The following is a 15,800-nucleotide window of genomic DNA, read 5'->3' on the forward strand; positions in this document are numbered from 1 at the left end:
AACAGATTTGTGGGGTATAGCTCCTCCCCAGGGGACAGTCCAACAGTAACTATTGAGACTTGAACAATGAAGGCCATGCCCTATCCATGTATTAATACTAATTAGTGGTGAATGTTATTAATCTCCGAGGGAGCATGCGTACGAGAGTAGTAGCTCCTCTAAAACGTTGTATGGACCCTATGATACTCCTCAGAATAAATATTCCACCTGGCAATGCCGCTTTGATGCCTTCTGTCCTCATGGTTGTACTCTAGAGACTGATGGCAGGCCCAGATTTGCGCTCTGTCCCATTACATCTCACAGTATTAGGTTGCTGCATCAGATAGGTTATCATGAAGGGGACAACTAACTGTCTTATGCCCTCTGAAGGATACTGGACCAGATGTACAAATTCGTTCATAACAATTTACAAAGTAATGCAACTCTGATAAATCAGGAAGTTTTACATTCTTAAGCGCTCTTCCCTTTTTTTTTTTTTTTTTAATTTTTTTTAAATTTTTTTTTATTCCTCATTTACTGCCATGGTTCCAGACTACTGAAAGCCTGCTGCTTGGGTAACAGGAGCTACGGGCGCACCGTTGTGCTGGCACAGCAATTGCTGGGAGGGCAAAAGATAAGAGATCAAATATAAGAGCCCTACAGCCACCACAGCCGCCCTAACAGCTCAACCCTTGCTAGCCAGCTGACAGAAGTTAACCATCTTTGTGGTTATTCGTGCTGGGAAAGATATGTGCGACCTGGGCAAGAGAAAGAGGGAGACCATCAATGAGACAGCAAGGTGGTACTATGGCAGAATAATCATCGGAGCTGGGGGGAAAAAAAAACAAAAAAAAACCCCAGCAAGTTCAAACAGTCCCGTCCAGCATCTTCCAATAGTTTCTCCTGTCACGATTACCGGCCCTAGCTATATCTAGTTTAGAGAACTGAAGCAGAGATCTACGCCACTCAAAAAGAGATGGTGGCGTAGGTTCTTTCCAACGTTTACAAATTTCTCTTCGAGCCGCTAACATTGCGTAGAATAGTAGGTTACCAGCCATAGATCGTAAATTGTCTGCTGTTCCAAAAATTACAAGTTTCAGATCTATTAATATTGGACGACCCAGGCTGGCCGAGAGTTTATTGCTAATTGCATCCCAAAATGGAGTTAAATGAGGACACTCAAAGAACATATGTGTATCTGCAGCCTCCATAAGTCCACATCTCGGGCAAACCACCGGGCCTCCTGCAGCAAATTTCGAGAGTCTTTGTGGGGAATAATAAGCTCTATGTAAAGTGAACAGGTGGTTCCTGCGTAGCCAAGCTGGTTTGACTAATTCCCACAGCAGTTTACAGGACATCAACCAGAGATCTGCAACATTGGAGGCTGGCAATGAAGAGCTCCAGAGCTGTTCTGGGAGATCAAAATCGCCGTCCATTTCGTCCAATATTAAAGAATACCATAGCGAGACCTCTTTTTTTACAGGAGTCTGATCAACCAAAAGAGTTTCCAAGTGGTTTCCTCCCCCTAGAACAAACTTATCAAGCCGTGTGGGTCGTGATGTTACTGCTTGGGACCAACTTACTATTTGTAGATACTTAAATCTTGAGAAATTGGGCCCAACTTTACGAGCTAAATCCTCCCAGGGGATCAAGGTCCCTTCCACAAAAAGATCTCCCCAAACAGCTATCCCTGATTCACCGAGTGGTACTGCAAGTGCATCACTTAGCCAGTTTGGGGGCTCTGGAAGATCCCAAAGGGGAGCTCTACTAGAATAATACCCTAGTTTAGTAGAACATTTTATTTTTGCCCAAGTTCTGGCCAGGCCCTGTAAAATCTTTAACTTCACCTTTTTGAAAAATTTGGGGTCTCCGAACTTAAACAAAAAACCTGACTGCCCAGCTCCTTCGCTCGTCAACAAGGTAGAAAACAAGTTGCCAATCCCATCACCTGCAGGAGTTTTTAAGAGCATACGTGAATGGGAAAGCTGAAAAGCCCAGGCATAAATTTGCAGATCGGGCCCTGCCAAGCCCCCCTTCTCCCTTCGACGCCTTATCTTTTTCCAAGCTATCCTTGGATTTTTATTGCACCAGATGAAAGAACTGATCTCACCCTGGAGTTTAGACAAAAAAGCAGGTTCAAAATAAAGAGGGATTGTATTAAACAAAAAAGAGATTTTGGGAAGGATCGACATTTTGACTAAGTTAACTCTGCCAATTAGAGTAAGAGGAAGATGTACCCAAGCTCTCATCAATTTCCGACATTCTTTTGCGATCCTGGCAAAGTTATTAGACGCGATCAAAGTGATGTCTTTAATAATATTTAACCCCAAATATCGAAGACATTTATTTGAGCCGTTGCTAAAACTGCTCCCGACGTCATTCCATACCAACGTTTCAGTTTTGGCAGCATTTACTTCGTAACCGGAAACATTTCCAAATTCGACAGCCAAGCTAATAACTGCCGGGAAAGCAGTATCAATGTCCGATGTCATAACCATGAGGTCATCCGCGTATAACGCAACTTTCTTCTCCCATTCCCTATACATGAAAGGTTTGATAAGGGGTTCCTCACGAATTTTTTGAGCCAAAGGTTCGATATAGAGGTTGAATAAAGGAGGAGAAAGAGGACAGCCCTGACGGGTCCCTCTGGAGATGGAAAATGGTTCAGAGAGTCCGCCATTAACAAGTACCCGAGCTGTTGGACAGTTGTATAACAACCGTACAGCCCTTCGAAAGTTTCCCCCCACGCCAAACTTAGCCAAGACCCCCGACAGGTACAACCAATTGACCCTCTCGAAGGCCTTGGTGGCGTTGAGCGTGAGAATGGCCAACGGGGCTGCATTCAAGGTGGCCATATCTATGGCCCCAATTAGATCATATGTTAACTCGAAGAGCTGGCGGCCTCTAATAAAGCCCTTTTGGTTAGGATGTACTAATGCGGGTATGACTTGACCCAGCCTTCTTGCCAACAAGGAGGCAAAGATTTTGTAGTCTGCATTTAATATGAATATGGGGCGATAGGGGCCACAGTCATCAGGAGGTTTGCCGGATTTTAATATAAGAGTGATAGAAGCTTCATTCCAAGTTGCTGGTGGTATGGCCCCTCCTACTATGATATGATTAAATAATATTGTAAGAAAGGGAGAAATTTCTTCTACCAGGATCTTATATAGTTCTGCCGGTAGGCCATCTGGACCAGCGGCTTTTCCCCTCTTACTAGCACGGATTGCCCCTTCTACCTCTTCCTTGGTTACCTCCTTTTCCAACATATCACGTTGCAGATCCGAGAGTCTTGGAAGAGAGATACCCCTTAGCCAACTCTCTATATCTGCTGAGTCAATATTCTTGTCCTCCTGATAGATGTTCTGGAAAAAAATTTTAAAAGCGGTTCTAATCTCTATATCAGAGAAAACAGTACCCTGGGTGGTTGTTACCTCGCTAATAATGTTACGCGCTCTATCAGACTTAGCCTTCCAGGCCAACAGTTTACCAGCCCCCTCTCCATATTCGAAATGCGACAGTTTACTCGCTTCCCATTTTTGCAAGATACGTGTATTTAATACGTCGGATAAACCCGCTTTAAGGGAAGCCAACTTCTCTTGGAGCGCAGAGTAAATATCTGTAAGATCTTTGTTAGTGACATTAATTTCTGCTTGCACTTCCAGAAGCGCAGCTTCAATAGATGTTACCTCCTGGACATAAAGCCTCCTTCGATGTACAACCTTATTTTTAATTACTCCACGAAGACTACACTTAAATGCATCCCAAACGACCCGAGGGTCTGAAGATCCAATGTTTATACGCATGAATTCAATGGTTTCTGATCTAATGGACAACACATCTTGGGAACAGGAAAGTAAAGATCTATCAAATGACCAAGAGTAGGTAAGAGGTTTAGTTACACCGACCAGATCCAAAAGAACAGCAGAGTGATCTGAGAGATGTGAAGGAAGGTAAGAGATGTCTTTAACTGAATCAACCAAGACATGGCTTATCAGAAAGTAATCGATTCTAGAACGATGGTGATACTTGTGATTGTAGAAAGAAAAACCTGGTTTCGTACCTGCTCTTGCCCGCCAGATGTCAACGTACCCGTATTGTTTCATGGAACTCTGCAAAAAAGCTCTGGCTTTAGATGGAGCCAACTGCCTGCTACAAGGGATCTTATCCAAAGATGGATCGAGTACTATATTAAAATCTCCTGAAAGGATTATGGGATCCGGAAAGTGTAACAGACTTGAGAAAAGAGACTCTAGAGGAGCAGGATCGTCCTGGTTGGGACCATAAAAACCTGCAAGTGTTAGATTTACCCCTCCAATAACCACCTGAGTAATTGCCCATCTGCCTCCCGGGTCAACCTTACAGGTTATGATCCTAGTATTGACTGTTTTTTTAAACAGAACAGTGACACCCCTCGTATTTGAAGTCTGGGAGGTAGATACCGATATGTCAATCCACCTGTTCCTTTTCACTAAGTCCAACATCTCCTCTTCGATTAGATGTGTCTCCTGGAGTATAACGATCTGTGCATCAATATCACGAAGATACTGAAAAATTCTATTTGCCCTTGATTTGGTTCGCAGACCATTAACATTCCAGGAGAGAATCCTGAGATCACTCATAGCTCAAGTTCCACCCTTTAGATGAGTCAAAATATAAGAATTCATACCAGGAAAAAACAAAAGAAAATATAAATTTACAGAACTGAATCTGGGACCAGACTGAAAACGAGGAAACTTTTCTGTTAATGCTAACCCACACCCCTAACCTTACCCCTACATCCCAGTGGCCTACCCGCACCCCCCCTACCCCCTGGGGAACCCTTGCCAAGTCCAACCGGAGACCGGTGTGTGGTGCCCCTTGCCCAATCCCACCCCCCGGAGTGAATGTACAATTAATATAGTTCCACTATGTGTGAGTATTTATGTTTAGTATAGAATTTTTTTTGTGTGTTTTTTTCCCTTTTTTTTTTTATTTTATTTATTTATTTATTTTTGCTTTCTTGCTCCCACTTTCCCCTGTGCCGGTTTTTCATTTCCTAACTTCGCATTCTAACACTAGTTTTGTTTATAATTTACAAGGTGCTTCAGATTTACTACCTTACTTGTGATTCCATGTATGGACGTATGACCAATCTATGCATATATAGAGATGTGGGAGAATATGAAATTCCCTAAGAGTACACCTGAGGTAAAGAGTAATAGCTGTAAAAAGGATCGAGATAAGTTGCTCAAGGAGGCCCCCCAGCTGCGCCCTTATCGCTTTGAAGGGTAGCTAACAGCTAATCAGCCGCCTGAACTGATCGAATATTGTACATTTTGTTACAAAACATAATTTTCAAAATTGCAGGAAAACTTAACTGGACCGTGGCACCAATCTTCCGAAATGCATCCATCCTTTTGCCGAGTTCCCATTGCTTCTCAAGCGTCACTCTAGACAGGTCAGAGCGTACCTGAAATGAAAAACCTTTATAGTCGAGGGACTTTAACATTAGAGCTGCGTTAAGAATCTGCTCCTTTATAGTATAGGTATGAAAGTTCACAAGGATCCTCCTCGGTTTTGATCTTTGGGGGTTCCGTCTGAAGGGTTCTCTGTGTACCCGTTGAATATCCCGAGCTATGTCTTCTTCAGATAACCCCAGCTATAAAGAGTGAACTAGCAAAAGAACAATGAAACCTTTAACATCAGAGCCCTCAACTCCCTCGGGTACATTCAAAACTCGGATGGTGTTGCGCCTTGCGTGATTTTCCAAAGTCTCCATCCTCTCAGAAATAGAAATGTCTTCGTTCTTAAGTTTCAGTATCTCATCCCTCGCTTCATCTATATGCAAGGATAATCCACCAACCGCTTCCTCTAACGCATTAGTCCTTGCAGTGAGCCCATCAACTTTAGTACCCAACGCTTCACAAAAGCTTTTGATCTCTCTCTGAATCACTGCTGATTCTTCAAAACCACGCTTAATATCGGCTGAGAGAGATCGAAACATTTGCTCTAGAGAGGGAACTGATGAGAGAGATGAAAGAGGGGTTGCTATATCAACTGGGTTCGTTTGATGCAACCCTGCCCTCAATGTCTGTGAATCATGCTCAAGGTTGCCGCTCAATATCACATCTTGCACTCCTCGAGGCGAACATTGCTCCTGTACCAATGAATCTATTGCAACCTGGCCCGAGTGGTGAGCATCATCTCCTACCCCCTGAGGTGCCTGAACCATAGTATCTGATCCTCCGAGCTCTGGCTTTGTAGCGTGAACGGGCCCGAGACAGGACTGATGATACCTGGCATGTTGACCGGCAATGGTGGAGACTCTCCCAAACAAAATGACTCAATAAACGGGGTCGCCACCACCGGGGCAAGGGGAGGTGTGCTCATAAGCTCCGAGGTAAGCTCGGTGATGGGATGCGGGGGCTCAGAGGAAGAAGTGTGAGGAGAGACCTCCATTACAGCCAGAGATAAGGAAGGTTGCCGTGAGTTTAAGGAGACGTTAGGAAGAGAGGTTATCTGATTATTGTAGGACGACAATCTGGGATCGGAGATTGAAACAGAAGCGGAAACAGAAGCAGGCTCTGGTAATGAGCGCAAAGAATAGTCTTGCTTACGCCCGTGAGTGGCCTCAACACTGGGCAGAGGTGGACTGCCTAGATATGCAGAGGGGCTTTTGCGAATATTAAGAAGTTGGGGGACAACCTTAAAATAAGAACGTAAAGAAGGCGTAATCTTAGAGTTGGAATCTAGAACAAACTTTGCAGATTTTACCACTTTATTTGCCTTGGGAGCTCGTTTAGCCTTCACCTCATTAGCTAAGAAGGATGAAGTTTTTTTTGCAAGTTGTGACTCTTGTGGAGAAGCTGCTGCGGGCTGATGTATTTTCTGTAGCTTTTGTGCCCTTGCCCCCCTACTAGACGCCTTATTATCATGAGAGGAGTGATTTTTTAGAACCTTAATACCCTTTTTTCCCTCCCTCCCTGCCTCATGCGCTTTAGAGACGCTGTCCCCGGCTCCAACACTGTCGGTAAACCCCGAGGGCCCAGACTGACTCCCCCGCTCTACGCCTAACTCGTCTCCCCCGGGGGAGTCTTTCAAACACCCCCGCAACCCTTTCCCTTTCACCTCAGGTCGCTGTTTCACCGACGCTGCTGTCGACCTCGTAGTAGCTAGCACTGGTTCCTTCGCGTTGGTCTCACCAACAGCCGCCACCACTGCTACTGCTGGAGTCCCTACGCGAGCCGCCACCTCCACGTTGAACCAGGTCGACCCGGCGAAGGGACCAGCGGAAAGAGCTGTGATCCAGTAGCTTCGTCTACTCCGCCACAGATCAACCGCCGCAATACTCCAGCGCAACACACCAGGTGAAAGGCTCTGACTCAGCTGGCTCGAGAGCGCCGGCCCCGGTTCCTTCACGCGTTCAATCCAAACACACATGGAGGGGAGAGAGAAAAGGCATCCGGACGGAAAAAAAAATAGGAAGAAGAAGCTTTAGTACTGCAGCTGTAAGTTTTCCTAAGAGCTCACAGAGTTAACGGAGTAGTCCCCTGAGCTGTCAGTAATGGAACCGCAGCTGCTGCATTCCCCACTCCGGAGGTCAGGGGCGGAGCACCGCGACAGCTAACCAACTGCCGCCATGTTCCCCAACGCCCCAGGGGTCTTGACCTTCAAACGGTCCATTCTTAAGCGCTCTTCCCGACCACGACTCCGGATTATCACCGCAAAAGACCAGGGAAATGTATGTTGTCACAATTTGATCACAACTGTATTTCAATCAACGTATCCAGTTTGTGGGGGAAATGATTGCCAACTATACACAGAAACGAGTGATTTGGATAATCGTCACTGTTCTGGGCTTTATCTGACATTGAAATCAAACCTACCAAAAATATTTCCAGGCACCATTTGTTTTCATTGTTTTAACCGAGCTTCTGTACATCATTTGCCCTTTTCCAAGCCCATTTTTGACTGTCTCCATCGGCAAAAATTACCTGCGATTGACTTTGTCAAAGTCTCACCTGTATCCAGGATGACACTAGCTTGCAGTTGACCAACTACATATGATTTACAAATAAGTGTTCCCCTACCTCTTTTTCCCAAATTCTCCTGGAATGTATTTTATTCAATTATCACCCAGGGGACAGTGCAGCTCTCCAAAGCAACACCAGAAAGTACCGACTGCTTGTATATTGATTATTGTGTTTTGTTTCAATTCTACAGGGGTCGTGCTTGCAAGATATGGTCAGTCATGGAGGGATGTTAGGAGGTTTTCACTCTCCACTCTGAGAGACTTTGGGCTGGGAAAGAAGTCCCTGGCGGAGAGAGTGACGGAAGAGGCCGGATTTATCTGCTCTGCATTCAAGTCCAAGAATGGTAAGTTTCTACCACTGAACAGCATTTCATCTTCCAGCAAAGGTTGCTCCCTGTGATGGAAGACAGAGATCCCATTTGGAGGTCACAAGAGCATGCAACAGATAACTATAGCTCATACGATTGCAGACATATTCTTTTCTACAACTGCGACTTCAGGTTCACATACAGCAAGGACAGAAATCAAACATTTCTCTCTAAGACCAAGTTCACTTTCTATATCTCCATTCCCTTGCCCCCCAGCTCATCAGTCACAAACAGGAGGTGCTGTGAGACAGATCAGAGGGCATGCTTTAAATGCTTCAACTTCTTTTGTACCCGTGCCTCAACCATATCAAAAACATAACAGCCCTACTATTGAGAGTTCTACATTCCTTAGTGCTGGTCATGTAGGCCCTAGAGACATTCCACCGAGGGATACACTGGAAACCCTCTCACCCTTAGTAATGCCACCCTTACCGGGTTTTTGAGGGGGGAAACTTGTAATGCTGGTGTAAGAGCTACACTAATATATTTTATTCTGCCTGGCTTGATAAATCCAAAGTAATGCAACACAGCGCAAATCACTGCTTTGCTTTACTCTGCCCCACGAAGATGTTCCTTGGATGGAGTGCGGGTGTTCCCACGCGTCCACCCATGGAATTTGATGCATTCCCAGATGCACCATTACTGGTAAACCTGGGAAGGCATCAATATGCTACGCATCCCCAGGTGAGGCGTAACGAGGAGAAATATCTTTATTTTTCATTGTTTCTTCCTTATTCTATGTGTGCTCGCCAGATGAAAATGCCTCCCTCAGGGGATTGTTTTTGTGCAGGAAGGTGTCCCTTCCTGCACAAAAACAATCCTGCTTACAGCACGGGCACTCTTGCACCCTGGTGCAATGGTGCCCGCGTTAATGCTAAGCAGGACATTGTGCGCCAACACTGGAAAATGACAGGAATGTGTATATTGCTAAGTATTGCACATTCCTGCCATTTCCCTTTCACGCAGCACAGCAAGGTGACTTGCTGCGCTGCATGAATATTTGTAAAATATGCCCCATGCCTATATCTGGGCATCTGAGCCGCCACTGTTATTATAAGGCTGTGCTTAGGCATTTGGGGAGGTTCCTATGTATATGTGGCTATACCTGTTTATAGATCTACATCTGGACGTAGCTATATCTAGGCTTAAGAGGCTTGAAATAGGCACAACAGTCTATTGTTACACAAAGCTGTGTAGATCATATGATGATGTATTTAGCCCAGTGAGCATGTTGATGTGCATATATGATGGTTGTGTCTTGGCATTTGATTGTTTTGTCTGCACCTTTAAGACGAAGGTTGGTTTTTAAAGGGTGCGCCTGCACGTGAGATGCTGACACTATTTGCCATGCGATGGTGCATCAGGGCATGAAAGGCTCTACTTGGCCTTTATGCCCTGGTCAGGTACATGATGCTTGTATCTATCTAATGCCTGCTGTGCTCCTACCATATCAAGGTTGATCGCAAGAGCATCATAGCAGCATCCTACTATATGTTTGGCGACTAAATCAACACTTTATCTGCTTTATAAAAATGTTTATCTTATTCCAGTATTCGTACAGATTTAGTAGCATTTTTTACTTTAATGATGCCACTTATTAGTCTGAAAGATTATGGAAATGTGCATCTGTAATGATATTTGGTGTATAGGTCATGTGATGTAATTTTCTGAGATGCATCATAATGGGGTAGAGGGGCCCTAGGGCTAATGGAATAATGTATGCTTCCCCTGGAGTTTCCCGAATTGACATTGATGGGTTATTATATCTAACATCATGGACGTAGAGTTTGCTTTATTTACTTGGGATTTGTCAAAAACTGCAATTCTGCAATGCATACTTAAATGAGTTTCTCCTGTGCCTCCTTTGTGTATGTGACTATGATAGAAAGAGCAATGGAGAGTAAACATATGTCATAGCTTCAAACAAACAACTAGTTCGCTTCTAGAAGGCCCATTTACAATTTCTCAAGATTTAGGTGCGTGGATACAGGGTGGCTGGAATTTATGATTCTGGCTGGTATTGTTGCTTCTAAATCTGGGAAGTATGATATATTTTCAACAGAGTCGAGTAAAACACTCAATCCAAATCTGTGTGTTAGTACCTCTCCCAGGGGAAGTACCATGTCCAAATCTGCATCCATTTAACACCTACTTTGAGGAGGTGATAAATAGGTGAGGCAGTTTCCTGAGCTCAATGGTGGGGGTGGTGGGTGCGGGGCGGGGGTGGGCAGAGCTGGTGAGTATAAAGCGAGGTGGTGTATTTGCAGATCCCCCACTGTGCAGAAGCAGTGTAGACAGTGGTCAGGGGCCATAGCTGCCCATAGCCGAGCAGCAAAGCACAGAGGTCTGGGTCTGGTGTCTTCGGGCAAGGAATGACCAAATCCAGAGTTTGCACTCCTGATAGTTCTGGGCCCAGAGATACTGAGCAAGTTGAAATGGCCCAGAGCATTGTACAACATCATAAATAAATGGCTTTCTATTACTTCCAAATGTTCAAAAGACACAGAGCATGTTCTATAAAGAACCTTTGTTTCATTTTAGACAGAATAGAGCTGAGAACTCAAAAACTGAAAACTGGTTATGAGGGCAGATCCTCTCTCACTGGGCCTGATTCCCGAAGGGCTAGGAGGACAAAGGAAGGGGACAGGTCCACCTGTTAGCTAGATCTGCCTGTGACAGCGTAGACCCCTTTAAAGTTAATTAAGTTCCTGGGCACAGCCTATATGGTTAGCCTGTCAGAGAACTTGAACACCTCCCCACACCCAAGGACTTTGTCTCAGCTCTGAGAGCTAGTTCACATCACATCAAGGGAGCTGTCCAACTCTTGGGTAGTTGAAACTGAAAGCTCCTGCAAATGGACTTCTAGAGTCTGTAGGCAGGCAATTGGTAACTTTCTAAAAGTACCTGTTCTAAAATATTTATTACAAATCTGACTTTACCAATGAAATGGGCTTGTAGTAAATATTTTAGAAAGTCCCAAGATCAAATCTGTAGCTTTTACCTAAGCAGAGATAGCAAATATTCAATTTAATATTGGATCCTAATGCTCTGCTATAGAACAGCTAACTCTGCTACTTCTGCTACAGTAAAAAAGCTTTAAGGGCATTTTCACTGTAATAATATCTTTAACATTAAAGTCCTACTTTAAATACAATGAGATCTGACCTATGGGCATGTAAGGCCTACATAGTAGTACAGAAACAGCACTCAATGCTGCCACATATGACATCTGCATGATCCTTGACAGAGGAGACACAGCAGCCCTCATTCTCATGAACCTCTCTGCAGCATTTGGAATAGTCTCATACTCCATCCTTTTCAGGTGCCTACACGAAATTGGCATCCAAGAACCCACTCTCTGGTGTAGCTGTTCCTTCTTAACAGATCAATCAATCGGGAGTTTGTATAGCGCAGCTACTCCCCTGTGAGGGTCTCCAGGCGCTGGGGGGGGGGGGGGGGGGGGGTTGAAGGGCTGCTGATCTGTCTGGGCATGGAGGTTCAAAGAACCAGGTCTTGAGATCCGTCCTGAATTGAATCAGCGACGGAGATTGCCTGAGGTGGAGGGGGAGGGTGTTCCAGGTCTTGCCGGTGACAGAATACAAGCTTTCAGCATGGCACATTATTCCTCTGTAGCGTGCAAACTCATCTGCGGAGTCAACTGCGGGAAGAACACTTCACCATGGGACACCTCACCAACTGGTGGCCGGCCAGACTCGAACCCATACCCACACACAGAACCCATGCCAGGAACCTCAGAATCTTCATCAACAGCAAACTAGATATGATGGCACACATCAACGCCGTCACTGCATCCTCCTTCCACGCCCTTAAGGAGCTGAGAAAGATCTTCAAATGGCTCCCAAGCAACTCAAGAAAAACTGTCACTCACACCCTATTCATCAGCAAGTTGGACTATGGTAAAATATTCTACGCCGGGACCACCAGCAACTCACTAGAAGACTACAAATCAACTTCAAGACAAATGAGCATCAAGAACTCAGCAGCCAGACTCATTTTCAACCGCCCACACAGAATTTATTTTACACCACTCCTCAGAGAACTACATGGCTTCCATTACACAAGCTCACTCAGTTTATACTCCTCACACACTCATTCAAGGCATTCCACAACTCAAGTCCCACCTACCTGAACAGTCGCATCTCCTTCCACCAACCATCTTCGCTCCACAGGACTCCTACTCTCCAATATCCCATGCATACACAAAACCAGATCAGGAGGACAAGAGTTCTCTTACATTGCTCCTAAAGAATGGAACGACCTCCATCTCCACATCAGAGCCTCCTCCTCTCTTCTTGAATTCCACAAAATTTGAAGACCTGACTTTTCAATTAACCTGTCTCCCACAGGTAGGGCTAGGCACACACACCTACTAAGCAGCAAGATGCCCTCACAGGTGATAGTGCACTTTACAAATTCACATAATATAATGGTGATGCATTTTTTAATTAACGGGAGGGTTTGACCCTGTCAAAGGGGTTATTTAGACAGGTCAAATTTGTAGTTTAAACCTGTACAGCTAGGCTATGGTTGCAGGCCTACAGTCATGTTTACATAACCACTATAGTGGATGGCACAATGAGTACTGCAGCCCACTTGTGACATTTAACTTACAGGCCCAGAGTACACTGTGGTACCACATATATGGGACGGATAGGAAAATGAAATATGCCAATCAGGGGTATGACTATTTCATCATGTTGAAAGGGGCAGCAAAGTAGGAAAGTTAAATATGCCAATAAGGGGTATGACAATTTCACCATGTTGAAAGGAGGAGCATCAGCATGTTACTGCTGGATAGCAGGGATTGAGTGCACATCAAGCAAAAACAGTTGAAGGCAAAAATATGGGGTGGTACCACACAAAACATGGGAATTTCCAACTCTTTTCCTTAATTGATTGCATGTACATTGGCTACATGAAGGGATACCATTGAAAACACCAATTGGCATGTGCAATGCTGAAGTCATCAACCCAGGGGCATCTTGAACCACCTGCTTTGACAGCTACAGCAGTGTAGAGTTCTTCATGGGCCTCTTCTCTCTGCAACTAAGCAAAAGAGGGCTTCTGATTAACATGAAAGGGGGTGGCTGAGTGAGTGAATGCGTGTCTGTGTGAATGGATGTGTGAGTGAAAAGGTAGATGGTTAAATAGATGGATGAATGAGTAAAAGTATGTATGTAAGGATGGATGAGTGAAAGAATGGCAGATGAGTTGACGGGAGGGTGGATGGGTTAAGGGATCAATACAGGAAAGGGTGGATGAGTGAAAGGATAGTGGCTGGATGAGTAAAAGGTTGGATAGGTGAGTGAAAGAATGGATGGGTGAAATAGTAGATGGTGGATGTGTAAAATGATGGATGGATGAGTGAGTGAGTGAAAGGTTTAATAGATGAGTGAAGGGGTAAATGGATGAGTGGATAGATGGGTGGATGACTGCCTCACAGGATGGATGGACGAGTGAAAGGGAGGGTGGATGGGTGGATGGATTGAAAGGATGGATGGATGGAGTGAAAAGGTGGATGGATGAGTGAAATGGTGAATAGATGGATAAGTGAAAGGGTGAGTGGATGGATGGATGAGTGAAAGGTTGGATAGATGGATGAACAAAAGGATGTATGAATGAATGAAATGGTTGATGGATGAGTGAGTGGAAGGGTGGATGGATGCATGTATGAGTGAACAGATGGACAGATGGCTGGACAGGTTTGGATATGCATGTGTGAATGGATGGATGGATTGAATGGTGAAAGGTTGATGGATGAAAGCATGAATGGATGATAGAATGGAAAGTTGACATGGTGGTTATCAAGAGGTGGATGTTAGGATGAAAATATGAATGGATAGATGCTTGGAAGGAAGAGACAAGAGCTCTTCTGTGGAGGGTCAGCATGACTTGCTCAGCTTGCTTGGTGCATTAACGGTTTTGGTTCAAAGTGGGGGGTATTTTAATTTTCTGGCCACTCCCTTGGTTCAACCAGAACCTCCCATTTCATGCTCCCATTATTAACAATGGTAAATGATTTGGGCCTGTTGCTCTGGAGTTCTCTTTCCACTCCAAACTTTCAGAAGGTGAGGGTGCCAGCCCAGAATGATCCACCTATGGCGACTAGGATCCCACACCAGGAACTGCCCACTTGAAAGGAAGCCCCAGCCAGCTCATAGGCAGGCGGGTTGGGGTCTCAGCCTCTGAATAATAACAGAGTTTCATCCCAATTTGGGCATGTCTGTTCTGGGAGCCAGGAGGAAGGGGGCCCTGCTACAGGCCCCCAATGTCACTGTCTGATAGCCTTTCAATGTCGGAAAGGGTGACATGGAATGGTTGTTGACTTGTCGGAAACCAACATCATAATCCCGACGGCGGAGCAGCTGTCATTAAAGAATTATGAATGGTTTCCCCGGGAAAGCACATGCATCAAAAACGTGAATTGGAACTGTACTAAATATTACGGAAATACATGTTATGGGAGGCCTACAATGAACATATCATCGTAATTATCCTTAGAGAGCACTACCACTCCCCAATGATAGAAGTAAGGCATGCACTAGTTGCCAAGGGCCAGCTACTAAAATTGTAAAATACATACTCCCTAAATCTGAGCATACTACAGGTCAGCTGCCAACAATTCCTCTGTTAAAATGATTAATATTATATACTAATAAAACACAAGCTAACCCCTGCTGCCCCTCAATGATAGTGAGAGCAACATATAGGGATTCCAGGGCACCTAATTACTGTATAGAACAATGAACGTTTCCTCATACATGACAATCACAAAAGCAACAGATGAATATTTATATTTGCATCTGAAAATAGCCTCCTAAGACTAAGCTAATGTGAAACTTAGATGATGGACTGAACTTTTAAAATGTGCCCTCCGCCATTCACCCAGATATGCACCGTACATGGTGAATATCATAAAACTAACATACACCTCATTTATGCAATGCTGCCTAACAAACAGAGTGCAACTTTCTATGAACTTTTAAATCACATCAAAGCAAAAGCTTACAACTGACCTCCCAATTATGATGCAAGTGGATACATAAGTCTCGACCACGGCGGCACAGCGGAAAGCATCTGTCAAAGGGCAGACCGCCAGTCAGGACGCCCCTTCAATCACGATTTGTTCTACCTCCGAGGTCCAACCACCACATCCGAGCTGGTGGAAAGGGAGGGATAAAAGGCTAATACTGACCTGCACACAGCTACACATGTCCTGTGCCGCCATGGAGCTAATCTTTCATGTCCTGCTGCTGTTGTTTCTGATGGACGACATCCAAAACAGAGGCCGTTGTGGACACAACCTGAGGTAAGCTATACACGTACCTCATCCTAGTGATAACACAGCAAATAGATGGACAGCCGTGGAACTGGCAAGGTGTATGGGGTCCCTAGCCCAAAAAAAAATTGTGCCCCCC

General features: G+C 44.8%; 1 pseudogene across 1 annotated transcript in view; it reads left to right on the forward strand.

Moving 5' to 3' along the window:
* Positions 1 to 15,800, forward strand: part of LOC146833567 (cytochrome P450 2D15-like) — a 450,055-nt pseudogene that overhangs the window by 99,929 nt on the left and 334,326 nt on the right. The window contains exon 3 of the transcript XR_014960252.1: positions 8,185 to 8,337. The product of XR_014960252.1 is annotated as a cytochrome P450 2D15-like (transcript). The remainder of the gene's footprint in view (positions 1 to 8,184; positions 8,338 to 15,800) is intronic.

The sequence above is a fragment of the Triturus cristatus genome, chromosome 4_2, assembly GCF_964204655.1.
Source record: "Triturus cristatus chromosome 4_2, aTriCri1.1, whole genome shotgun sequence".
In the NCBI taxonomy this organism is placed as follows: domain Eukaryota; kingdom Metazoa; phylum Chordata; class Amphibia; order Caudata; family Salamandridae; genus Triturus; species Triturus cristatus.